The sequence below is a fragment of the Rhinopithecus roxellana genome, chromosome 13, assembly GCF_007565055.1.
Source record: "Rhinopithecus roxellana isolate Shanxi Qingling chromosome 13, ASM756505v1, whole genome shotgun sequence".
Classification (NCBI taxonomy): Eukaryota; Metazoa; Chordata; class Mammalia; order Primates; family Cercopithecidae; genus Rhinopithecus; species Rhinopithecus roxellana.
The window spans coordinates 17,689,838-17,714,220 of record NC_044561.1 but is presented as its reverse complement, the minus strand read 5'-3'; the positions used below and the strand labels follow the sequence as shown (position 1 = coordinate 17,714,220).

The 24,383-nt window shown below is 47.2% G+C and overlaps 1 protein-coding gene across 3 annotated transcripts in view; it reads right to left on the bottom strand.

Moving 5' to 3' along the window:
* The window catches only part of OSBP2 (oxysterol binding protein 2), a 229,594-nt gene that overhangs the window by 144,116 nt on the left and 61,095 nt on the right, over window positions 1-24,383 (bottom strand). Inside the window, exon 1 of one of the 3 annotated variants that reach the window (XM_010360655.2) lies at window positions 5,011-5,155. The exons of the other annotated variants lie outside the window; for them this stretch is intronic. The gene's annotated coding sequence lies outside the window, so the exon portion shown is untranslated. Of the gene's footprint in view, window positions 1-5,010; window positions 5,156-24,383 lie in introns of those variants that run through there. 3 annotated transcript variants of the gene reach the window in all.

Genomic DNA, 24,383 nt, shown 5'->3' with positions numbered 1-24,383 from the left:
ATTTGTCCCTGTGATGGGCAAAGAATAGCTAGAGAGGTAGAGGGCCTCGTCCAAAGTCACATAGTGACTCAAGAGCAATGCCAGGATCCCAAATTTTGTGTCCCTTTTACTAAGCCATTCTTGTTCATACCACCAGGCATGGTACTGTGATTCAGCAAACTGACCGAGGGGCCACCTCAGAGCCCAGCCTTCTAGTTCTGTAGCCCAGAATACTCAGTCTCAACCTTTCCATGACCATCTCCAGTCAAAGCTCAAACTGGCAAAGTGAAATGCAGGGGGTATCCAGGGAAATGTCACAGTCCTGCCAGCCTCAGGTTTAGGTCAGGCATCCGGTCTGGACCCCGGGGCCCTCCACCTCTGGAATTAGTGACATCCTGAGTTGACAGCCTTGCCTGCATCAGAGTTCGGTGCTCATGCTACAGATCCACGTGAAGGTTAACACCTAAATGGCAACAAAGAATAAACTTCTCCAACCTGATAATTACAAAGGTAAGTGCTATTATGCCTTCTAGTTACAAAGGAAACAATTAGTAATCAGGTAATTGCCCTGGCAGGAAAATGATGCTTAAATTACCTTAATGGCAACAATGCTTTTTTTTTTTTTTTTTTTTTTTTTTTTTTTTTTTTTTTGAGATGGAGTTTCTTGCTCTTGTCCCCCAGGCTGGAGTGCAATGGTGCGATCTTGACTCACTGCAACCTCTGCCTCTTGGTTCAAGCAATTCTCTTTGCCTCAGCCTCCCAAGTAGCTGGGACTACAGGCATATGCCACCACGCCCAGCTAACTTTTGTATTTTTAGTAGAGGTGGGGTTTCACCATGTTGGTCAGGCTGGTCTTGAACTCCTGAGCTCAGGTGATCCTCCTGCCTCCGCCTCCCAAAGTGCTAGGATTATAGGTATAAGCCACCACGCCCCGCTGCAAGAATGTTTTAAACTATAGACAACCACTTTTCTTATGATCTGACCTCTTCATAAGAAGAACTCCCACCCCCAGAGGCGTATTCCATAACACCTACTTTTCTACTGAAATAAGGTGGCCACTTCTGGGCTGGCTCCTGGGCTTGGGTGGCAGGCTAAAGTCCCATGCGGAGGGGCTCAGAACAAATGCTGTCACCCCCAGTGTGAAAATCCAACTCAGTTTCTCTGAGAACTGAACATCAATCTCCTTTGAGCTCTGCACATGCATTCAAACTCACAGGTGACCCATTTACCCTGGGCCTCTTTCAGTTAGCATTGATTTATACAGATCTCTCAGGGGTAAGCCACAGCCATCTATATGGGTCATAGGGTCACTTCCAAATCCAAATTGCTCACACCTCCTAAAGAGCAAGACCACCATTTTCCTGTTACTTTCTGGTGGCTCTTCCTCCTCCAAATGTGGATACCTGGGAACTGACTGTGCTCCCATTAGCAACTCCCCAACCCACACCTCTCACCCTTTACCCCGCAGGACCCCTGATGAGGCCAAGGGTCAGAAGACCACATCCTGCCAATGCCCCAGCCCCCCTTCCTTGAGAAGGGCCGGGTCCTCTGCCATCTGAGAGCTGTTAACCTCTTTTTGGTTTCTCTGAACTGAATAGAGCCCAGCTTGGCTGCTGGAAGCACATGTGCGGCCCCTGTCTCAGCCCTCTGCATTCCCTTTTCTACTTCCCGCAAACTCTCTAAGACAGGGAAAGTTAAATAAACTTTATTCCAACCCACTGTTAATTTGTTAGATATGATCATAGCACTTCGGTTATGTTGGAAAAAAAAAAAAACCGGAATTCTGATCTTTTAAAGATACATCCAGACATGTTAACAAATGGGATGCTATGACCTCTGCAATGGGCTTCAAAATGATTTAGATAGAGGAAGAGGATGGAGGCATAGAGACAAGGCTGGCCATGAGCTGGTAGCTGTGTGGCATCTGGGTGACAAGTATGTGACGATTCCTGAGAGTCTTCTGTTCACTTCTGTTTATTTTGTATAAGAACAACAATTTTTTTTTTTTTTTTTTTTTTTTTTGAGAGAGAGAGAAAATCTCGCTGTCACCCAGGCTGGAGTGCAGTGGCGTGACCTTTGCTCACTGAAACCTTTGCCTCCCAGGTGCAAGCAATTCTCCTGGCTCAGCCTCCAGAGTGCTTGGGATTACAGGCACGTGCCACAATGACCAGCTAAATGTTTGTTTTGTTATGTTTTGTTTTGTTTTGTATTTTTAGTAGAGATGCGGTTTCACTGTGTTAGCCAGGCTGATAACAACAACAGTTAAAAAAAAAAAAATTAAATCCCAGCCCAGAGTTTTTTTGTAGCATCCTTAAGCCCAACTGTTCTGAGGTTTTTACCTGCGCCTCTGTCAATCAACACATTTACGGAGCAGCAACTATATCCAAGGTGCTGCTAAAGCTGCAAACAGTGAGCCACTTGGCCCTGCCTGCAATGAGCCCTCGGGATGCACCTCTGTCCCTGACCTGCAGAGTCCTGTCCTCTATTTTATTACAATCCCCCAAACCCTCATTTCCCAGACTGGGCACTGGTTTTTCTCTCTCCCAAAACCAAGATGGGCAGTCAGGTACTCCCCTTCCTCGCCATGCGAAGGAGACTGTGTCTAGCTTCCTGACCCGGCATCACGGAGGGGAAACATGGACTCCCTTGCTCCTCCCTCAGTCTCACTGGATGAAATGGCCCAGGTGTGAGTCAGGGCAAAGAAGAGTTTGAAGGGAAAAGAGTCTGACCATCTGCTTTCTGGAGGGTTTAGGTGAGGTCAACCCCTTCATTCTGCAACCCGAAGACCAAGAACCAAGGGCCAAGACACGTCCTGCTTTCCACCGGACCAAGAGCATGGAGGGAAGCACTGGCAACTACACGGGCTCCAGGCCTGAATGCCTGAACACTGTCAAATACAAAGAGCTCGAAACTTCAAGAGCACACAAGCAAGATGGTAACTAAAAACCCTATGAACTAACCTAGATATGTTTATTTGTTCAAAAAGCTGTGTGGCTTTGTTGGGAAAGCCCAAATTTGCAGCCGGCGAGGAAGGAATTTGCACCTTGAGCTGCTGAGCAATCAAGGAGCCATGGCTGCCCTGCCAGGTGCCATTCAATGTTCATTCCAGGGCCATCAGAGAAACAGAAACCAATCCCTTCCATGAGCCACGCCCTCCACCACTACCAGTTTTTTGTTTTTGATTTTAGAGAAAGGGTCTTGCTCTGTCACCCAGGCATGATCATAGCTCACTGTAGCCCTGACCTCCTGGGCTCAAGCGATCCCCCCACCTCAGTCTCTCGAGTAGGCAGGACTACAGGTGCATGCCACCACACCCAGCTATTTTTTTTTTGAAAGATGGGGTCTTGCTATGTTGCCCAGGCTGCTCTGTACTCCTGGCCTCAAGCGATCCTCCCACTACAGCCTCAAGCGATCCTCCCTCTACAGCCTCCCAAAATGCTGGGATTATGGGCATGAGCTGCCATGCCTGGCTCCACTATCAGCTTTAATGACCAATAATTCACGCTTATATTCCATTTTCTCAGTTCGGGTGAGAACCATGAAGAGAAAGTCTCTGATGAAGAAAGGGTATAGCACTCCCGATACAGACACAAGCGGTTTTCTTAGGTAGAGAGAGGGACTGCACCTAGGCCTAGAAGGCAGGGGCCAAAAACTCAGATACAATGTACCTGATGAACAACAGGGCCCTACAACATCACTTTTGTCTTCCTGGATTCAGCACATTAAATAAATATACGGAGTAAAGCTGAATTATACCCCCCTCCAAGAAAAACACGGAATTTGGAGATGGGGGAAGAGAACTAGCAGCAATAAGCAATCCAGGGAGTCTGACAGAGCAGACTGTGCTTCTCAAAGTGAGAAGCTTGGAGGGCTGGCAGGAGCCCTGTGTGGAATGTTTATTATAAAGATGGGGGAAGGCCGGAAGCGGTTGCTTATGCCTGTAATTCCAGTAGTTTGGGAGGCTGAAGTGGGCAGATCACTTGAGGTCAGGAGTTCAAGACCAGCCTGGACAACATGGTGAAACCCCATCTCTACTAAAACTACAAAAATTAACCAGGCATGGTGGCACATGCCTGTCATCCCAGTTACTCGGGAGGCTGAGGCAGGAGAATTGTCTGAACCCAGGAGGTGGAGGTTGCAGTAAGCTGAGATCATACCACTGCACTCCAGCCTGGGCAACCAAGCAAGACCCCATCTCAAAAATAAATAAATAAAAATAAAAAATAAAAATGGGGGAGGGCCAGGTATCTCATACCTGTAATCCCAGCAATTTGGGAGGCCGAGGCAGGAAAACTGCCTGAGCCCAGCAGTTTGAGACCAGCAAGGGCAACATGATGAGGCCCTGTCTCTATAAAAAAAAAAAAAAAAAATTAAATTAAAACAAATAAAAATTAAAATGGGGGTTCCTGGGTGCCATATGACCACCGGATCTGAATCTCAGTGGTCCTGCCCTAGGAATTAGCAGTTTTAACATGCTCCCCCAGGAAGACTTCATGTCCATCAAAGCAAGAGAGAAGTTATTCAGGGTTTTCTTTTATTGTTGTTTAATCCATACCAGTCAAATTTTTACTCAGTGAGTTCATAAGAGAACTCTTTATACCATCCGACCGGTTGGGAGGATGGGGCTTCTCTCCTCCTCGGGACCGAGGGGTCTGAGGGTCAATAGCTTGAATGCACCTATATTTCCCCTTTGTTCTGAGGACAGCATAACCCTGTTCCCATCCAGTTTCTTAGGGAGCGAGGACAGAGGCCACAGAACAAGCTGGATCAGCATCTGCAGGCCTTCTCCAAGCACAAAGGAATGACTCCCACAACAAGTAAGAAACACTGTTTTTCGGGCAGCCATTCCTTCAAATGGGAAGAGAGGACTGTTGAGTGGACCAAACCCACTTACATTCCCAGGCACACAGGCAGCAGGTTTCCTGAGAGCTGTTTACAGAGCCACAACAACGCCATACTCCCGGGGAATTTATTTCCACCTCAGTGGGATCACAGCCAACAGGAACAGGAGGAAAGTCTTCGAAGTCCTACCTTTTAGAGGATTTTCATTTCGGAGCAATAGGATCGCAGGCTGTCCAGGTATTCTTTAGGGTTAGCCTCTAGGGCCACCAGCCACCCAGCTCCCTCCTCACCCCCGACCCCCTCGCCCCACTCAACTGCCTGCCTTAGTTGCTCTAAGGGCAGAACCTGGGCTGCCTGGGATTCCAAGTGCTGGGCTGTGATATCAGAATAGAGTTATGACATCAATGGAAGGCAGGTGAGCCTAGGGGAGAAGCAAGAACAGAGAAGCCCCTGAGGCGCTAGGCTAGCCCCCGAGAAGGGAAGGCCCAAGAGGGAGGTGGCCAACTCTGTATCAGCTTCTTACAGACCTGAACATCGGAAAATGACTCACAGGTACGGAGAGATTTGTTGCAAGCCAGCCAACCTGCTGGTGCTTCCCTAGACATTGAGTTACAGAAAAGAAAGCGAACAAGAAATCTTCTAGCGCCCCCCTGTGTTGAGTAAAAGGATACTCTCTCTTTTCTGACTTGGAGGTTTGCCTTTGGACCAGGGAGTTGGGAGCACAGACCCAGAGTGGGCTGGGTGTTGAGGTCTCCCAGGATAGGGTTAAATACTCGTAGATAAAATGCAGGATGCCCAGTTACATTTGAATTTCAGATACACAATAAATAAATTTTAGTATAAACACTACCCAAATATTGCATGAATCATCCTTATCCTAAAACACTATTTGTTTTGTATTTGAAGCTCAAATTAACCTGAGTGACCTGTGGGGTGTTTTTTTTTCTTTTTGGCCACTCTGTTGCCCAGGCTGGAGAGCAGTGGCTCAATCTCAGCTCACTGCAACCTCCGCCTCCTGGGTTCAAGCTATTCTCCTGCCTCAGCCTCCCAAGTAGCTGGGATTAGAAGCATGCACCAACATGCCCGGTTAATTTTTGTATTTTTAGTAGAAACAGGTTTCACCATGTTGGCCAGGCTGGTCTTGAACTCCTGACTTCAAGTGATCTGTCTGCCTCGGCCTCCCAAAGGGCTGGGATTACAGGTGTAAGCCACTGCGCCCTTCCAACCTGTGTTTTTATTTGTTGAATCTGCCAATCCCATTCAAGGAGCTTTTGAAGAAAAATACAAGTACTCCCTGCCCCCAAAAGTCATTCTCATTCTGTTTCAGCAGGGCAGGGGACTTGGGAACCTGTACTACTTTAAAGCTGCGAAAGCGACTATCAATAACTGCAGCTTACTTTAGTCGAGCATTTGCCAAGCCGTGTGCCAAGATCTCTTCACACATTATCTAAGCTAATAGTACCTCTAAGAGTTGGTTCTATCATGAATCCATTTTACAAAGGAGAGAAATGAGGCAAAAGACAGCAAGCAACTTGTCCAAGATCACATAATGGATAAGTGTGGGAGCCATGATTTGAATCCAAGCAGGCCGGCTCCAGCATCTCTGCTCCCACTGACTTAGAAATCTTTGATTGAAGGGATTCTGGGAAGCACAGAATTGAAGCTTCTAGGGGACTGACAAGCAGGGACTCTGAGACTCTAGGAAGCCCATGCTCAGACTAACTGCTATACCACCATGTTCAAGGGGCAGAGCCGAGGAGCAAACACCTGGGAGCCAACATCTGGCCCAGGCAGGAGGCTGGCTCAGGGAAGGCTTTCCTGAATGGTCTCTTCCTGGAGGGTAAACAGATTTAAGGAAAATAGGGTGTGGGAAGGGACTGGATACTTGGGAACAGACTTTGCCAACAAGAGGTACAGCATTCATGCTGGCTGGCAGCAAGATGGTGTGCCAGTGAAGACAGCAGAAGCTGGATGGGTCTAGAGGGCAAGACGAGCCAGAGAAGAGACATAAATCCAAATTGCATTTTATTTTTATTTTTATTTTTTTGAGATGGAGTCTCACTCTGTCACCCAGGCTGGAGTGCAGTAGTGTAATCTCGGCTCACTGCAACTTCTGCTTCCCAGGTTCAAATGATTCTCTCCTGACTCAGCCTCCCAAGTAGCTGGGACTGTAGTTGTACACCAGTATGCCTGGCTCATTTTTGTATTTTGGGTAGAGATGGGGTTTTGCCATATTGCCCAGGCTGGTCTCAAACGATCCACCTGCCTCGGCCTCCCAAACTGCTGGGATTACCGGTAAAAGTATTATAGTTGTATGGTTTACATTTTGCGTTAAATTGTATATAAATAAGAAGTATAAATCAAGATTCATTTTATTGCATATGGATGTCCAATTGTTCCAACACTACTTGTTGAAAAGACTATCCTTTCTCAATTAAAATGTTTCTGCACCACTGTCAAAAGCCATCTGACCATATTTGTGTGGGCCCATTTCTGGACTCTCTATCCTGTTCCATTAATGTATGTGTCTATCTCATTAATCTATATAGTGTTTGCCAACATCACACGTCTTGTTTCTTTGTGGTAAGTCTTAAAATTGGGTAATTACTCCAACTTTATTCTTTTTCAAAGTTGCTTTAGCTATTCTAATTTCTTTATCTTTCCATATAAATTTATAATAAGCTTATCTGTGCTAAGAAAATGTCCTGCTGGGATTTTTATTGGACTTGCATTCAAGCTACTGACCAGTCAAGGGAGAACTGATGTCTTTATTCTCTTGAATCTTCTGATCCATGAGCATTGTATGTCTCTCCATTCATTTTGGTCTTCTATTTCATCAGTATTTAACACTATTTACATAGAGATACTATATTTGTTTTGTGTATATCTAAGTATTTCATGGGGTCATTGTGATTTTTAAAAATCTTTTGTTACCAACTGTTCATTGTTAGTACACAGAAATATGATTGGCCTTTACATACTGACCTTGTATCCTGTGACCTTGTTAAACTCACTTACTCTAAAAATATTTTTGTAGATTTCTTGGGATTTTTTTTTTTTTTGAGACGGAGTCTCGCTCTTTTGCCCCGGCTGGAGTGCAGTGGCATGATCTCGGCTCACTGCAAGCTCCGCCTCCCGGGTTCACGCCATTCTCCTGCCTCAGCCTCCTGAGTAGCTGGGACTACAGGCACCCGCCACCAAGCCCGGCTAATTTTTTTGTATTTTCAGTAGAGACAGGGTTTCACTGTGTTAGCCAGAATGATCTCAATCTCCTGACCTCGTAATCTCCCACTTCAGCCTCCCAAAGTGCTGGGATTGCAGGCATGAGCCACCGCACCTGGCCTTCTTGGGATTTTCCTACACAGCCATCACGTCACTTGCAAATAGGGATAGCTCTGTTTCTTTCTTCCCAATCTGTGTGCCTTTGACTTCTTTTTTCTTGCATTATAATACTGGCTAGGACTTCCAGTATAAGGATGAATATGAGTGGTGAGCATGCACATCCTTGACTTTACTGATCCTAGGGGGAAAGTAAAGCATTCAGTGTCCTATCACTACATATGATGTCAGTTTCTTGAAGATGCCCTTAATCAGGTGGAGGAATTTCCCAGTTTGCTGAGAGTTTTTACCATGAATGATGTTAAATTTTGTCAAATGCCTTTTTCTGTATCAATTGATATTATAATGTAGTTTTTCTTAGATTGTTAATATTGTGATTCCATTTATATTGATTTTTTTTCTTTTTCCTTTTTTTTTTCTTTTTTTGAGACAGAGTCTTGCTCTGTTGCCCAGGCTGGAGTGCAGTGGTGTGATCTCCACTCACTGCAACCTCCACCCCCACCAGGGTTCAAGTGATTCTCCTGACTCAGCCTCCTAAGTAGCTGAGACTACAAGGGTGCACCACTATGCCTTGCTAATTTTTGTATTTTCAGTAGAGACAGGGTTTCACCATGTTGGCCAAGCTGCTCTTGAACTTCTGACCTCAACTGAACTGCCTGCATTGGCCTCCCAGAGTGCTGGGATTACAGGTGTGAGCCAGTGCCCCCAGCCCCATATATTGATTTTCAAATATGGAACCTATCTTGCACCTGTCTTGCACTCCTAGCATGAAATCCACTTGATCATGGATCACTATTCTATTTTATTGCTGGTTTCAAATTGTTAATATTTTGTTGAAGATGTTTTCATCTATGCTCATGAGAAATATTGGTCTGAAGTTTTCTTTTCTTGTACTATCTTTGTTCAGTTTGGTATCAGGGTATGCTGTCCTTATAAATGGGTTAGAAATTACTCACTCCTGGCCGGGCACAGTGGCTCACTCCTGTAATCCTAGCACTTTGGGAGGCTGAGGCGAGCAGATCACTTGAGGTCAGAAGTTCGAGACCAGCCTGGGCAACAGCGCAAGACTCTGTCTCAAAAAACAAACAAACAAACAAACAAAAGCTGGGCGCTGTGGCTCATGCCTGTAATCCCAGCACTTTGGGAGGCCGAGACAGGCGGATCACCTGAGGTCAGTAGTTCAAGATGACCCTGGCCAACATGGTGAAACCCTGTCTCTACTAAAAACACAAAAAAATTAGCTGGGCATGGTGGCACACGCCTGTAATCCCAGCTACTTAGGAGGCTGAAGGAGGAGACTAGATTGAACACAGGAGGCAGAGGTTGCAGTGAGCCAAGACTGCACCACTGCACACTCCAGCCTGGGCGACAGAGCGAGACTCTGTCTCAAAAAAAAAAAAAAAAGAAAGAAAGAAAGAAAGAAAGAAAAAGAAAAAAAGAAAAGAAATTACTCACTCCTCTTCTGTTTTCTGGAAGACATTGTGTGGAAATAGTGTTATTCTTTTTTCAAATATTTGATAAAATTTACCTGTGAAATCATATAGGCCTGAAGACTTCTTTTTTGAAGTGTTTTAAACTATGAATGCAACTTCTTTAATAGTTATAGGATTATTCAGTTTATGGATTTGATCTTGGGCAAATGTTAGAATTTGATTTTTGAGGAATTGGTTCATTTCATCCAAGTTGTCAAATCTGTCAGCAGAGTTGTCTGTAGCATTCCTTTTACGTAGGTTTTTAATCCATTTTATGTTTTTGTAGTATTGTCCTTTAATGTTTGTTTGTGCTATTAATTGTTTATTTCATTCCTGGTGTTGGTAATTTGATATTTTCATTTTAGCAGTCTATCAAATAAGTTGGGTTAAGGTCACATGTAGGGACCAGCCTTCTCTGGGTGGTAGTTTCACTGTTTGTTCCATTTTCAAAGCCTTTGCAGTACTATTTTTGTATTTGAGACAGAGTCTTGTTCTGGAGTGCAATGGTGCAATCTCAGCTCACTGCAAGCTCCACCTCCCAGGTTCAAGTGATTCTCCTGCCTCAACCTCCCAAGTAGCTGGGATTACAGGTGTGCACCACCACACCTGGCTAATTTTTGTATTTTTAGTAGAGATGAGCTTTCACCATGTTGGCCAACTGGTCTCGAACTCCTGGCCTCAAGTGATCCACCCGCCTCAGCCTCCCAAAGTGCCAGGTTACACCACGCCCGGCCCTTTGCAGTACTAGTTGGATCTGTCCCACATGTGTGCCAGTCAGTGGCCACAGGGACGGGGGTATTCATATAGCTTTAAGTTCAGTTCTCAAAATCTTTAGTATGCTGTTTAGGATCAGATCCATCCATGTGCGGCTTGGACGTGAAGCCAGGAGTTCATGAAAACAACGTTATGGGGGTCACTTTCCCAAGGTGTTCTCTCTCTGCAATCTCCTGTTTTTTTCTGGTTCTCTCAGGCTCTCTGTTTCAGTCCTCTGGTTGCCCACTTCCCACCACCGCACCTATATCAGGGGCTAAGTGGTAGGAAGAGTAAGAGAAAAATGTAACAGGGGTTGTCTCACTTCTTGGGACTAGAGCTCTTCCTACTGGCATGGATGGATTCTTCTGAGTTTTTGACACCTGTGGGCCTCTCGTTGCCACTTCTATCACTGCCAGGGGACCCTTTCCTCCTTGAGCCTGAACTAGAGGGCTTCTCCAGGAGTTTTATCTGTCTGCTTACTTCTGGGTCTCCCCTGAGTCCATTCTAGAAGACACTGGAGGGAAAAAATTGTAACCTCACCACCTGTTTGGTCTCAGATTCTGGTCTTCTCCAGTCTGCTTGTGGCTATTTAATTTTCAGGGTGCTCAAATAGCTGCACTGTGCATTCTGTCCACATTTTATTTTTGAGACAGAGTCACTCTGTCACCCAGGCTGGAATGCAGTGGTGCCATCTCGGCTCATTGCCAACCACTTACTCCTGGAATCAAGTGATTCTCACACCTCAGCCTCCCCAGTAGCTGGAACTACAAATGTGTGTCACCACACCCAGCTAATTTTTGTATTTTTAGTAGAGACGGGGTTTCACCATGTTGGCCAGGCTGGTCTCGAACTCCTGGCCTCAAGTGATTGGCCTGCCTCAGGCTTCCAAAGTGCAGGGATTACAGGCATGAGCCACCGTGCCCGGCCCTGTCCACGTTTCATAGCTGCAGAGTGAAACCTTCTCATTTAATCCTACCTGGAACTGGAACCGAGCAGAATTAAATTTTAAAAGACTCACTCTTGCTGTCCAGAATCTGGGAGGTCGGGTAGTGAAACCGGGTTGAAGGCCAGGCAGATGGAGGGCAGTGGGCAGATGTGAAAGTGCTCAGGTCTGGCACTGACAGGATCTTCTGACAAGATGCACGTGACGGATCAGGGAGGGCAGGACTCAAGGTGACACCCAGGTTCACTTCTTGGTCATCTGCCAGGTCTGGAAAGTGACCTGAGACCTTGGCTAGGACAGTTTCAAAGTAGCGAGTGGTGGGTTCATATGCAGTGGGAAGAGGCCAGGAGAGGCTGAGGCTACAGGAGAGAGAAGACAGTGATAAGGCTGGGTGTGGTGGCTCATGCCTGTAATCCCAGCACTTTGGGAGGCCGAGGCGGGCAGACCACTTGAGGTCAGGAGTTTGAGACCAGCCTGGCCCACATGGTGGAACCCTGTCTCTACTGAAAATACAAAAATTAGCTGGGCATGGTGGTGCCCACCTGTAGACCCAGCTACTCGGGAGGCTGAGGCAGGAGAATCACTTGAACCCGGGAGGCGGAGATTGCAGTGAGCCGAGATCGTGCCATTGCATTCCAGCTCGGGCGACAGAGCAAGACTCTGTCTCAAAAAAAAAAAAAAAAAAAAAAAGAAAGAAAAGAAAACAGCGATAAAACCAACTCCCCCAGCAAGACAGAGAAAATCACCCTTTGAAGTTGGGCACTACTTCAAAGGGGAGAAATGTCTCTATTAGAATAATTTGGGATTCACTTGGCAGGGTGATGCAGAGAGCATAAGTGTGATGGCAGAGAGCTGAGGGGCTCAGGCTGTGGATCTGGTTTTGTTCTATGCATGAGGAAGCAAGATGTTTTGCGGTGTGGCAGGAGGCAGCAGTGAAAATACACAGAGTAGCAAAGACTTCTGGAGCCACTGGGAGATGGGAGAGAAAGATGGTGGGGGACTCACACGAAGGGGACAGGTACTGATCAAGGCACAGCAGATAACCTGGGTTTGAGGAGTGTGGTCTGCATGGCTGGAGGGTCACTGCAGAACGTGGCTGCATAGCATACGTACGTGTGCTCAGCAGAGGACCCTATCACCCCTGCCTGAAGGTAGAAGGTGCAGAACTGACAGGTCATCACCAAAAGACCAACAATGTCACTGCCGTCAGCTGAGTGACCACCACACTCCAGTGATTGCTGGGCAGTTTGTAACATGATTTGATTTATCCCTCTTGACAACTCTAAGAGGTTTTTGTTGTTGTTGTTGTTTTGTTTTTTGACGGAGTCTTACTCTGTCTCCCAGGCTGCAGCGCAGTGGCATGATCTCTGCTCACTGCAACCTCCACCTCCTGGGTTCAAACAATTCTTCTGCCTCAGCCTTCTGAGTAGCTGTGACTACAGGTGCGTGCCACCACACCTGGCTAATTTTTGTATTTGTAGTAGAGACGGGGTTTCACCATATTGGTCAGGCTGGTCTCGAACTCCTGACCTTGTGATCTGCCCACCTCAGCCTCCCAAAGTGCTGGGGTTACAGGTGTAAGCCACCACGCCTGGACCCTAAGAGATCTTTATCACTACATATACTTTATGGGTGAGGAGACAGAGGCAGAGGGACCTAGCTTGTAAGTGACACAGTCTGGATTCGGGCCTGACCTGTCTAGTGCCTGGGCTGCCCCATGGTTAGATAGAGGACAGACAGGTGTGAAGGAAGCCAGACAACCAGGAGAGAGAGGAAGAACTCCCCCAGCAGGGGTGAACCACAGGGCGAGGCCAAGTGAGAAAGGAAAAGAAAAACACGACTGCCGCCTGGAGGAGTCAGATCTGGAAGGGCACTGGAAGGGTAACTGCTGTGGCAGCCAGAAAAGGGCTTCTGACTTTCAGATTACTGAGCCAGAGCCCACAGGGTCTGGAGGTGGCCACGTGGGGCAGAGGTGGACAGGGCCTAGTGAGGTCAGGCTGTGTGAGGACTGGTGCTCCACGCTAAGGCACAGCTGAAGATGCAAGGGCATGCTGACCAGGGAATGAGGCCCAGGGGTTGAGGACAAGCTCCATGGCCAAGGGCCCTGGTGGACCTGAGGGCTGAGATGGGTGGGGTGCAATCCTAGCAGAGGCACCAAGACACCAGGATTTGGAAGAATGAGAGGCATGGGGAGGGGAACGCTGAGGAGGGGCACAATCGACCAGTCCCTGGGCCAGGTTTGCCCCTCTTGGAGGGTGGGGGCTGCGTAGGTAAAAGTTCCTTCTGGTTGGACTCTTCTCCCCAGAGGTCCCACATTCTGATGACCCCGCAGGGACTTTAAAAAGACAGGTGAGCAAGCCAGCCCTGGCTGACTCAACATGCCCTCCGAAGGGCCTCAATCCAGCCACCAGATGGCAGCTGGAAACAAGACAAAGCTTCCCAAAGTCAAAGGAGGCCTACACTTTGGAAGCTGCTTGAACAGCCGATCACACAGTCCTGGGTTTGCCTGACTCCTCATCAGAACAGCAGAAAACTCCATGCCCTTCCTCATATGAATTTTTCTAATAAAGGATAAGAAAGGAATTGAGAATCTGACAATAAGGACTGTTTTGAAAGGCTGCTTGGTCCTGTGGTGAGCTCTGGTTTCTCTGGTGATATGGGGCCCTGTCTATCTCCAGACCAGCAGGGAAGTCCCCTAACTATGACCCAGGACATCATCTGAGGTCCCAGGCATCAGATGCCCAGAGCTCCACACCCTCTCTGCTCTAAGTGCCCCCTGGGTCTGGCATGCCCAGTGGGTGTAAAGCATGACTGTTTAGTGGCCACGGCCTACACAGCTACAGATGTTGTCCCTCAGCAGCTAAGAAGATGCCCACAGGAGGACACAAGTGAGCTGATCTTGGCTAGGGCATTGGAGATGCATGTGCTGAAAGCCAAGAGGTCAGGAAGATAGGGTTCTAGCAAGAAAGAGGAGAGGCTGCCCAGCAGGAAGGGTGGGTGTACAGGAAGAAAGCAGAGGACAGGGAGTTTTTATGCGCTTGAAGACAGATGTGGGGAAGATCAGTGATAGGGACAGGAAGATGTAGTCAGCAGACAGCTATATGGCAAGGGAAGACTTTGAGGTGGGGCAAGGGCAGCCCCAAGAGGCAATGACCAAAGCTGATCCAGAAGTCAGGGGGCTGGACAGGTCACCCCCTGCCCCAGCACAGTGGCAGGAGGTCCAGGCAGAGGAGCTCCAGGTGGAGGAGTCAGACACACATGGAGACCCCAACATGAGGCCGGCAGGGCAGGACAGCACAGCACAGCACACAGGCTTCCCTGAGGACAAGGGGGAGCCCTCAGAGGTGACACAAAGGACGTGGGGAAGGTAAGGCAGCTTGCTACAGAGCAGGGTGGGGTGTGAGGCAAGGGGCACAGGGAGAAGGTGAGGTGCCTACTCCACCCCAGGTACAGCTCTTCTCTCCTCTACATGGGCCAGTGTACCTGTGCTGCCCACACGAGTCTCTCCTCAGCCCCAAACAGTGAGCTCCTCAAAGGCCAGGTCCAAGCCTGTGCCTGTTTATCCCTGCATCTGGCTCAGCCCCCAGGACACACAAGGACACCAATCAAAGCCTGCTGAGGGACATATGCATGCACTTTAGTGCATAAGAACCATTTTACCTTTGAGTGACCTTGCAGGATTGCCTGGCTTTCTTTCACAGAACAGGAGTCTTCCAATGTCAACAATAAACAGGAAATATAAACAGAGGCAGTGTGCAGGGAAAACACCATCTAGGGAGTTTCAGCATCTTCTCACGCACTTGGAAAAGTCTGCCCAATTTTTGGCTGAAGTCCATTTTTTGAGTGATGATTTATAAAAAGATTCAAAGGAAAATCTATTTTTTCCCCAAGCAGCAGAAAGACCCAATGTAATTCTCACAAGTACTGTGTGCCTCTGATTTCTCAGAGTTTGATCGATGTCACATGATATTTGGGCATAACAATTAAGAACAAATAAATTCTACACAGGGAAAAATGTGTCATCCAGCCCCAAATACACAGGAAGGGAATGTGAGAGCTGCCACCAGGCAAAGCGGAAGGAACACCAAACTGGCTGGAGAAAAGGCCACTGAATTCCAGGTCTTTCTACAGGACATGCTTGCTTCACTGCTTTCAAATCCCTCTCATAACTTGAAATATGTGGAAAAAGTTTGTCTCCCCCGAAGGGCTGCAGGCAAATATGCCCTTCTCCTTGGGATAAGTCCAACAGTAACTCTTTTCAAAGGAAGCCAAATAACCTGTGTTCAAACCATCACATGCAAAATCCTTGGAAAGCACATCATCCCGCTCTGTGGCGGCTGCTGACCAAAGATGGTCTGGCCTCCTGGGGTGGACAGGTGACTTCTACACTCTGGCCACTGAGCCTGTCCAGCCTTCCCATCCACCACCTTCCTGGGCAGATGGAGGCCCTAGTCCCAGATCCTGCCCAGGCCAATCCCCTCAGCTTCAAGGGAAGGAGCACGGAGCTGTCTCCACCAAGTTATCCTGAACCTTCCAAGGAAGGGTTGGAAGACCCTCCCTTCCAACCACAGAGGGTCTTGGTTCTTACCTCTGTGGGAGCTGCTATGCCTTGCTCCTGAAGTTTGAGTTCATATAGGGCTGTAAACTGAAAAAAAATTCGAAGCCGCGCAACCATGTAAATAGGCTCCTCCTTTCAGCCAAGGGCACTCCAAAGTTAACCTAAAAAAACTAGCTAGGGCTATGATGGGAAGTGGGGGTTGGACATGCCTCTGTACCCTCCTCCCTTTGGAATTCAGGCACAGCTGGCTAGCATTAACATTAAAGCAGAGATCTTAAGACTTTTTGTAGCAATGGCACCAAGTTCCAGCCTGACTCTAGTATAGTATCACATGACAAATAGCAGGCCCTAAAAGAGATCAAAGTATTTTACCTGAAAATACATTTCTTTGACATATTTTGAAATGGCCCTGCAAATCTGTCTCTTGGGAAAGTCTACATTCTCTAGAGAATCTCTTTCCTTTTCCAGGTCTTTTCCTTGATCCAGGAGAGAACTAAGAGTGTGGCACCTTTTTAAGTCTGGTGAGAACCATTTACAATCTATCCTCTCTGAAGTCTGCTATTTGGAGGCTTCATCTGCATAATAAGAACCCTGGTCTCCAGGACCCCTTATCTGAACCCAGACACTCCCTTGTATGGATTCCAGGTCTTTAGATAAGCTCTTTCAACCAACTGTCATTCAGAAAATCTTTGAATCCACCTATGACCTGGAAACCTCACCCACCCCTCCTACCCATTTGCACCCCTGTCCTGCCTATTTGGACTGAAGGAATGTACATCTTGCATTGATTGATGTCTTATGTCTGCCTAAAATGTATAAAAACAAGCTGTAGGTTGGGCGCGGTGGCTCACATCTGTAATCCCAGCACTTTGGGAGGCCAAGGCGGGCAGATCACGAGGTCAGGAGATCGAGACCATCCTGGCTAATGTGGTTAAACGCTGTGTCTACTAAAAATACAAAAAAAAAAAATTAGCTGGGCATGGTAGTGGGCATCTGTAGTTCCAGCTACTTGGGAGGCTGAGGCAGGAGAATGGCGTGAACCTTGGAGGCGGAGCTTGCAGTGAGCCAAGATCGCGCCACTGGGCAACAGAGCGAGACTCCGTCTCAAAAAAAAAAAAAAAAAAAAAAAAAACCAAGCTGTAGCCTGCTTGGGCACATGTTGTCAGGACCTCCTGAGACTGTGTCATGGGTAAGTCCTTAATTTTGGCAAAATAAACTTCTAAACTGATTGAAATTGTCTCAGATATTTTTTGGTTTATAGGACCATGCCATTTAAATGACATTCATTCCCTCTGAAAAGTTAATGTACAAGAGCATATAAGGTGCAGAAGTCGGCCGGGCGCGGTGGCTCAAGCCTGTAATCCCAGCACTTTGGGAGGCCGAGACAGGCGGATCATGAGGTCAGGAGATCGAGACCATCCTGGCTAACACGGTGAAACCCTGTCTCTACTAAAAAAAATACAAAAAAAAAACTAGCCGGGTGGCCAGGCGCGGTGGCTCAAGCCTGTAATCCCAGCACTTTGGGAGGCCGAGACGGGCGGATCACGAGGTCAGGAGATCGAGACCATTCCGGCTAACACGGTGAAACCCCGTCTCTACCAAAAAATACAAAAAAAACACTAGCAGGGCGAGGTGGCGGGCACCTGTAGTCCCAGCTACTTGGGAGGCTGAGGCAGGAGAATGGCGTAAACCCAGGAGGCGGAGCTTGCAGTGAGCTGAGATCCGGCCACTGCACTCCAGCCCGGGCGACAGAGCGAGACTCCGTCTCAAAAAAAAAAAAAAAAAAACTAGCCGGGCGAGGTGGCAGGCGCCTGTAGTCCCAGCTTCTGGGGAGGCTGAGGCAGGAGAATGGTGTGAACCTGGGAGGCGGAGCTTGCAGTGAGCTGAGATCCGGCCACTGCACTCCAGCCTGGGCGACAGAGCCAGACTCCGTCTCAAAAAAAAAAAAAAAAAAAAAAAGGTGCAGAAGTCTACCAGGGATTTTTATTTTTATTTTTTGAGATGGAGTCTTGCTCTGTCACCCAAGCTGCAGCACAGTGGTGCAATCTCCACTCACTGCAACTTCCACCTCCCTGTTTCAAGTGATTATCCTGCCTCAGCCTCCCAAGTAGCTGGGATTACAGCCATGCACCACCATGCCAAGCTAATTTTTTTTTTTTTTTTTTGAGATGGAGTCTCACTCTGTTGCCCAGGCTGGAGTGCAGTGGTGCAATCTCAGCTCACTGTAACCTGTGCCTCCAGGTTCAAGTGATTCTCCTGCTTCAGCCTCCTGAGTAGCTGGGATTACAGATGTGTGCCACCATGACCAGCTAATTTTTTTGTTTTTGTAGAGACGGGGTTTCACCATGTTGTCCAGGCTGGTCTTGAACTCCTGACCTCAAGTGATTCACCCACCTCAGCCTCCCAAAGTGTTGAGATTACAGGCGTGAGCCACCACGCCCAACCTCCAGCTAATTTTTGTATTTTTAGTAGATATAGGGTTTCCCCATGTTTGCCAGGCTAGTCTCAAACTCCTGACCTCAAGTGATCCAGCCACCTTGGCCTCCCAGAGTGCTGGGATTACAGGCATGAGGCACCTCACCTGGCCAGGGATTATTTTTATATGATAAAAATTATATTGTGGCCTAGGTCGGAGGCAGTGGCTCACACCCGTAATCCCAGCACTCTGGGAAGCTGGGGTGGGTGAGATTAGGAGTTTGAGACCAGCCTGGCAAACATAGAGAAACTCTATCTCTACTAAAAATACAAAAATTAGCCAGGTGTGGTGGCAGTGCCTGTACTACTCGGAGGCTACTCAGGAGGCTAAAGCAGGAGAATCACTTGAACCAGGAGGCAGAAGTTGCAGTGAGCCAAGATCACGCCAATGTACTCCAGCCTAGATGACAGAGCGAGACTCCATCTCAAAAAAGGAAAGGAAAGGGAAGGGAAAGGGAAAGGGAAGGGAAGAAAAAGTATGTGGCCTGGAAATAAGTATTCCTTCCTTCAGCTCATTTTAGGCAACTGGCAGGTTCAAGCCACAAATATAAAACTGGAAAACCCCAAAAGGTCAAATTTTAGGTGTATAAGCAGAGAATCACTACTGCAGTGAGCAGAGGGGGCTGGGTGCTGCTGAACCACGCTCTGCTCCAACACCTGGTCCTGGGCTCCAGGGAAGGCCCACAGCTGGGGAAGGGCTGGCAGGGAAGGGCCACCGTCCCAGCTTGCAGACTCCTCTGTGACTGACGCAGGTCCTCTTTTGGGAAGTGTGAGCACGCCTCCCCCAGGATGACCATGTCTTTCCCTCCTGCAGCCACAGGCAGCATGTCTTTGCCCTGAGCAGAAGGTGAATGTGTTTCCGGAGGTGAATCCCTTGGGGGCTGGTGCACTTCATTTTGGGGAAACACATGTTGTTGGACATAAGTTGTTTGGAGACAGTAAAAGCAGTTTTTTCCCTTCACCTCTCAAACGCCCTGGGCGCCTGATCTCCTGCGGGTGATTCTACCCCATCTCCTGCCACCAGCTGTGGGCGAATAATTTATGAGTGCTGAGTGTCAACGAAAAGAGTCAAACTCTGTAAAATATTTGAAGAGGGCTGGGTGCAGTGGCTCACGCCTATAATCCCAGTACTTTGGGAGGCTGAGGCAGGAGGATCACCTCAGGTCAGGAGTTGGAGACTAGCCTGACTAACATGGCAAAACCCTGTCTCTACTAAAAACACAAAAACTAGCCAGGCATGGTGGCAGGCACCTGTAATCCCAGCTACTTGGGAGGCTGAGGCAGGAGAATCACTTGAACTTGGGAGGCGGAGGTTGCAGTGAGCCAAGATTGCACACTGCACTCCAGCCTGGATGACAAAGTGAGACTCCATCTCAAGAAAAAAGAAAAAAAAAAAAAAAATATATATATATATATACACACACACACACACACACACACACACACACATACACACACATATTTGAAGAGATTTATTCTGAGCCAAATATGAGTGACCACGGCTCCTGGCACAGCCCTCAGGAGATCCTGAGAACATGTGCCAAGGTGGTTGGGGTGCAGCTTGGTTTTATACATTTTAGGGAGACATGAAACTTCAATCAAATACATTTAAGAAATACATTGGTTTGGTCCAGAAAGGTGCGATAACTTAAAGGGGGCAGGGTTTCCATGTTACAAGTAGTTAAATTTTTTCTAATTGGCAATTGATTTTAAGAGTTATCAATAGAGGCCGGGTGCAATGGCTCATACCTGTAACCCCAGCACTTTGGGAGACTGAGATTGGTGGATCACCTGAGGTCAGGAGTTCGAGACCAGCCTGGCCAAGATGGTGAAACCCGACTCTACTAAAAATAGAAAAATTAGCCAGGCATGGTGGCGCATGCCTGTAATCTCAGCTACTCAGAAAGCTGAGGCAGGAGAATTGCTTGAACCTGGCAGGCAGAGGTTGCAGTGAGCTGAGATCGTGCCACTGTACTCCAGCCTGGGCAACAGATAGAGACCCATCTCAAAAAAAAAAAAAAAAAAAAAAGTTATCACTAGAAAGGAATACCTGGGCTGGGATAAAACGTTTTACCATGCAGATGAAGCCTCCAGATGAAGCAGGCTTCGGAAAGAATAGATTGCCAATGTTTCCTATCAGACGTAAGGTTGTATTGATGTTAACATCGGAGAGGTATTATGAGGCATGAGACTCCCACTTCCCATCATAACCTGAACCAGTCTTTCAGGTTACATTTTAGAGTGCCCTGGCCTAGGAGGAAATCCCATTGAGATGGCTGGGGGGCCTTCGAATTGTACTTTTTGTTTACATGGGGCACATGACCCGCCAGCAATGCCAGCGTGAATGGAATTGGTTGCATCCACAGTGCAACACACTTCCCATTTACCATTGTGTAATCCTCCCAGCAACTAAGCAGGAATGCCAAAGACAGGGAACTGGAGCTCGGAAACATTCACTGATTTGACCAAGGCCCCAGAGCTGGGCTTGGGGAGAAGCTTGGCCAGCTGTTCATTCCATAGACAGGAGGCTGAGGCACCATGAGACACAGTGACTTATCCAGCGTCAGACCTGCCCCTGGGCCCACTGTTCTGTCCACAGTACTACAGAATATTCTATCAAATGTGGAAAGGGAACAGTTAAATAAATGCCAACTTAGCCCAGAATGACAGCACTGAAACACTGGGAGGACCCTCAGGCCCAGCCCTCTGGCTCATGTTCCTCACTTCTCCCTCCCTCTCATAGTGTGCTCTGTTCTTGACCAAGCAGAAATCAGTCTCACTACTTTCACTCCTGGTTCTGCTTGTGCCACTAGAAACGAGTCTGTGGCCAGGCGCGGTGGCTCACGTCTGTAATCCTCACACATTGGGAAGCTGAGGTGGGCAGATCACCTAAGGCCAGGAGTTCAAGACCAGGCCGGCCAACATGGCAAAACCTCGTCTCTACTAAAAATACAAAAATTAGCCAGGCATTGTGGCACATGCCTGTAATCTCAGATACTTAGGGGGCTGAGGCAGGAGAATTGCTTGAACCCGGGAGGCGGAGGTTGCAGTAAGCCAAGATCGCGCCACTGCACTCCAGTCTGGGTGACAGAGCAAGACTCTATCTCAAAAATAAAAAACAAACAGAATTAGAAACGAGTCTGTGGCTTCATTTGCACACCCTGAACCTTCAAACTTGCAATTCAAGCAGGTTCTGCCTGGTCTTCCTTTCTCCAGCCAAATGTCACAAGTTCATTTGTTCCAGTGGTGACAGTGTCAGAGGCATCCTAACCACAGTGACTCCATCTTGAATAAAGCCCAGATAAAGTCAAACCTGGGTTACATTCCCAGGAGGTTGGGCAGTCCTGGTCACACGTTTATAGTTGAGGGAATGAGCTAATGATGTTAACCAACTAAAGACTCAAAACTTATGGAAATGTCCCAGTACTTTAAGAACAAAAAAGCATCCTTAGTTTAAGAATAGGTTTTGATTTAAAAATAATAGTACACTCATAAATTCTTGCTAAAATCAAGAATTAGTAACAATAGGAAAGTAACAATATTAATAGTCTGCCACTAGTTAATCACCAGCCTTTGTAATAAATACACAATTCTTTTTTGTTTGTGTGTTTGTTTGTAGACAGAGTGTCGCTCTGTCTCGCCCACTATGCCCAGCTAATTTTTGTATTTTTATTACAGACGGGGTTTCACCATGTTGGCCAGGCTGATCTCGAACTCCTGACTGGCCTAAATACACAATTCTTAACAACCTATATAAGCAAGCACTACTTTTAAGGTAGCGCATTGCTCCTTTTGCTTTCTGAGGACACCCTACTCTGAAATTGATTAGTCTCTAATAAGTGATCTTAACTTCACTCTGTGACTCGCCTTGAATTCTTTCCTGTGACAGATTCAAGAACCCCCTCTGGGGATCTGGGACCAGACCCCCTTTTCTGGTGACAACAGGCGGAAAGGAACTGCAGCACCACAGTCTTCTTCTGCAAGGACACTGCTGGTGCTGCCAAGGGTGTCATGGCACACTGGCCCCACAACAGATCCTTGCTGGGCACCAACTCCGGTAACAAACTCAGGGCCTGGCCCTGACGTCACCATGGAAACAAGACATACAGGCTCTCTCTGCCCTCAAGGAACTTAGGTTCTATTGAGGAGATGAACAATAAAAAATTTAAATGGTTCGGGGGTCTTAGAAGTTTTTTAGTTTAGGCCGGGTGCAGTGGCTCACACCTGTAATCCCAGCACTTTGGGAGACTGAGGCAGGCAGATCACCTGAGGTCAGGAGTTCAAGACCAGCCTCAGGAGGCAGAGGCTGCATGCAGTGAGCCGAGATCGCACCACTGCACTCCAGCCTGGGTGACAGCGTGGACTCCATATTAAAATAAATAAATAAATAAAAATAGGCTGGGTGTGGAGGCTCATGGCTGTAATCCCAGCACTTTGGGAGGCAGAGGTGGGTGGATCATTTGAGGTCAGGAATTCGAGACCAGCCTGATCAACATGGTAAAACCCTGCCTCTACTAAAAATACAAAAATCAGCCAGGTGTGGTGGCGGGTGCCTGTAGTCCCAGCTGCAGACTGAGGCAGGAGAATCACTTGAACCCAAGAGATGGAGGTTGCAGTAAACCAAGATCACACCACTGCACTCCAGCCTGGGTGACAGAGCAAGACTCCATCTCAAAATATAAAAAAATAAAAATAAAAATGACAGCAGATGGCAGTGAAGAAAATATCCAGGGTCTTATAATGGAGATGTCTCAATAGAGACTCTCTCTGCTTAAACAGCTTAAAGTACTTTGAGGTGACATTAGGCTGAGCTCTGAAGATGGGACACCAGTCAGATGTGTTCTAGGCAGAGATACCAGGAAGTACAAAGGCCCTGAAGCAGAAATGAGCCCAGTGGGCGGGGCAGAGAGGAGCAGGAAAGGAGCTGCCAGCAAGGGCCTGATCACACGGGGCCTTACCTCCGAGGTGAGGAAGAGCTTGGATTTTACCCAACCAGCACTAGCAAGCCACCTAAGATAATTGTGGGTGTGTGTGGATATAAACATACATGACGTTTACCATTTTCATCATTTTATTTTTATTATTATTATTTTTGGGGACAAAGCATTGCTCTGTTACCCAGCCTGGAGTACAATGGCATGAACGTGGTTCAGTGCAACCTCAAACTTCTGGGCTCAAGCATTCCTCTTGCCTCAGGCTCCCAAAGTGTTGGAATTACAGGCATGTGCCACCATGTCTGGCCCATTTTAAAGTGATATTTAGTACGTTCATAACGTGCAACCACCACCTCTGTATAGTTACACAATATTTTCATTACCCCAAAAAGAAATTCTGTACCCATTAAGCTGTCATTTCCCATCTCCCCCTAGTTCCTACCAACCACTAGTCTGCTTTCTATCACTATGGATTTATCTGTTCTGGATATTTTGTATAAATGGAATCACACAATATGTGGGTGTTCTGTGTCTGGCTTTTTTCACTTACCATAATGTTGTCAAGGTTCATCCATGTTGTAGCATGTGTCAGTGCTTCATTCCTTTTCATGACTGAATAATACTCCATTGTATGGATATACCACATTTTCTTTATCCATTCACCCATTAATGGGCATGTGGGTTCTTTGTACCTTTTGGCTATTGTGAATAGTGCTGCTATGATTGTTCGTGTATAAGTTCTTGTTTGAGCACCTGATTTCAATTATTTTTTGGTATAGACCCAGAAGTGGAATTGCTGGGCCACAGGGGCAATTCTATTTAACTTATTGAGAAAATGCCAAACTATTTCCACAGTGGCTGCATCATTTTACATTTCCACCAGCAATGTATATGGGTTCCAATGTCTCCACTCTCTTGCCAACATTTGTTACTTTTCTTTTTTGATGTTGTTATTTTCCATCCCAATGGGTGTGAAGTGTTTTTTTGGATTTGCATTTCCTCAATGACTAATAATGTTGATTCTCTTTTCATGGATTTGTTAGCTTCTTTGGAGATGTGTCTGTTCAAGTACTTTGCCTTTTTTGGCG